The 2860-nt window shown below is 38.7% G+C and overlaps 1 pseudogene; it reads left to right on the forward strand.

Annotated features, from left to right (window-relative positions):
• Positions 1–1796: 1796 nt before the first annotated feature.
• LOC116813819 (HIG1 domain family member 1A, mitochondrial-like) lies at positions 1797–2213 on the forward strand (annotated as a pseudogene).
• Positions 2214–2860: the final 647 nt, after the last annotated feature.

Below are 2860 nucleotides of genomic sequence, written 5' to 3' on the forward strand. Positions count from 1 at the left end.
GAAGAGAGGGAAGGAATGGGAGGGGAGGAGAGTGGAGGGAAGACAAGTGAGGACATGCATGAACAAAATATCTCCTTGAGGTCAAAGCAAAAGATATAAAGAACACAGAGATCTTAAGGAGCCTGATGGAAGTGAAGATGTGTTAGAGAGTGAAGCATTAGAGTTTATATTTAAGAATGTTGGGTAATTCTTGGTAATGACCAGTTCCAAGTTATGACTATGGGTGAGGTTGGCTGCAGTAGAGTTGAGGTGTGTTAGTGCTAAGAAGGTCAACAAATCATGAGACAAGACTTTTGGAGAGATCAACCATAGGCATTGAAGTCATCTGGGAGAATAGTGGGATTTGTGAGTGAGAGAACTGTGAGCCAAGAGCAATAACCAGTGATTGACCATGAAGCCGGCAGACACCAGCATTGAGGCGGAGGGTGGAATAGCATAATAGCATATGCTTAAAGAAGAATTTTTTATTTGAGTGGAGTGGAATAATGTTTTTGGAAGCAATGAAGTAGAATGTAAACATTCTTTCCTAACCTAAAAAGTATAGACTTGGCCAGGCACGGTGGCTCATGCCTGTAATCCCAGCACTTTGGGAGGCTGAGGCAGGCGGATCATGAGGTCAGGAGATCAAGATCATCCTGGCTAACATGGTGAAACCCCGTCTTTACTAAAATACAAAAAATTAGCCAGGTGTGGTGGCGGGCACCTGTAGTTTCAGCTACGCGGGAGGTTGAGGCAGGAGAATGGCGTGAACCCGGGAGGCGGAGCTTGCAGTGAGCTGAGATTGCTCCACTGCACTCCAGCCTGGGCAACAGAGCGAGACCCCATCTCAAAAAAAAAAAAAATAAACAAGTATAGACTTATGGACCATAAACTATATATCCACTTACAGATTAAACAAGAGAAACCGAATTCTTCAGAAATTCAGGTTTTAATGTTGAAACAGAGCGTTTAGAATAGTTGGGGATCTCTTTAATATAAAATCAAATTATATCTGGCTCAGATGGAATTGGACTGTTTTAGGAAATTATTGGGAGGTAAAAAGAGTGTCAATAATAATAAAAATTAATATTTTAGATTCTTCCTATAAACTAGACACTTCCAAGCATCTTACATGTGATGTTATCTCATTTTTAATCATCATAAGCTATATACTATTATCTTGAGCTAATACTATTTTGCCTATTTTACAGATAAGAGAACAGGGGCATCAAAGAATTAAATAACTTGCCCAAGCTTATGCAGGTAAGAAGTGTTAAAGCCAGAAAATCTGATACCTACCTAAACATACTCTTAACCACTATGTATACAGAAAGATCGAGGTTAGGAAATAAAAAAATGATGTTGAGTTTGGCAACTTAATTATGGAAGTAAAAGGCAGACTGAAGGTACTAACATTTTGGCTAGCAGCGCAAAATTACAATATCAAGCACAAAAGATTCATCAGGTCATTCTCTCACCAAACTCAAGTGCCAAAATAAGATGTGCAACAACTGTACCTTAAAATCCTTAGGCTGAAGACTTTCTCAGCACTTCACAGAAAGTTTTGGTGAACAGGTGTTACATAAATTGGGAGTAAGGGGTAGGGTGAGGAATTCTAACCCTAGTTCAAGAATGTAATCAACAGAATTAGCTGTTTTAGAAAACTTCACCCTCTTTTAAAAAGAAAGGCTGTATTCTTCTCTTCTCCAATGATAAGTTTAAATATTCAAACACCTTTGAAGTAATTCTAGCCTAGCTGTGCATCTAACCAAATGAGTTGATACCCTCCTCAGCCTACTTTTCATAAACATCTCCCAATGATTTTTACATTCAATAATGTAGTCCCAGGGATCAGAAGCTGTGTGAGGGGTTTGCCTGCTCTAGGGAGAGTCTTCAAGCAATTGCTGTCAACAGACACAGATGCTTCCCTTTCTTCATATGATGAAGATCAGGGATCCAAACTTATTAGGAGAGCTAAAGATGCACCATTCATCCCCATCGGAATGGCAGATTTTGCAGCAATTGTTACATAGGGATTATACAAATTGAAGAGCAGAGGAAATACTAAAATGTCCCTTCATCTGATCCACACGCATGTGGCAGCCCAAGGCTTTCTTGTAGGAGCAATGACCGTTGATATGGGTTAGTCCATGTTTCGGGAATTCTGGGCAAAACCTAAACCTAAGAGGAAAAGAAGCTGTCTTGGTCTCATTGGAGGAGCTTGCTTTAGTTAGACATCTCATTACCGAAGTTACATACTAACGTTGAAAATTAACTGTTTGAGTGGGTTCAGATGGTAACAAGGCATTTTGAATATTGGCTTCCTTTGTTGCAGACTTCATTTTCCTGGTGACTAAATCACCAGTGACTAGTTTACTAACTAGGTCATTGAGGGGAGTCAAGCTAACACACAAAAAAACATGTCACCTAAATGCGCTTGATAGCGTTGAAATGTCCACCTTCTTAAACTGTGAAGATGAAATTATTTCCAAAGAAGACAGCAGGCTAACCCTGAGGTACTCCCAGTTTGCTGCAGAATCTTGCATGTTAGGGATCTTACGTAAGAGTCCTATTTGCCCAGTTAATTTAACTTTTTTTCTACCTGTCTTGTGGACTGGCTGGCTCTTTTAGAACTCTGTCAAAAAAGTGCATGGAATAGAACCTGTAAAGCCTCCCACAACTGAAAGTATATATATGTGTGTGTGTTTAAATTAAATCTAAAAAGCTTATAATAGAGCTGCATAGTGGTAGTATTTATTAAAGAATCATAATTGTAAACATGAGAATAACTTACAGATTCTAGTTTGTTTGTAACTGCAGAATTATGTTTTTGCTGCTGTTATATTAGAATAATTTTTAAATATCATCTTGAAATAGAAAT

This window comes from Hylobates moloch, unplaced genomic scaffold (assembly GCF_009828535.3).
Source record: "Hylobates moloch isolate HMO894 unplaced genomic scaffold, HMol_V3 SCAFFOLD_9, whole genome shotgun sequence".
Classification (NCBI taxonomy): domain Eukaryota; kingdom Metazoa; phylum Chordata; class Mammalia; order Primates; family Hylobatidae; genus Hylobates; species Hylobates moloch.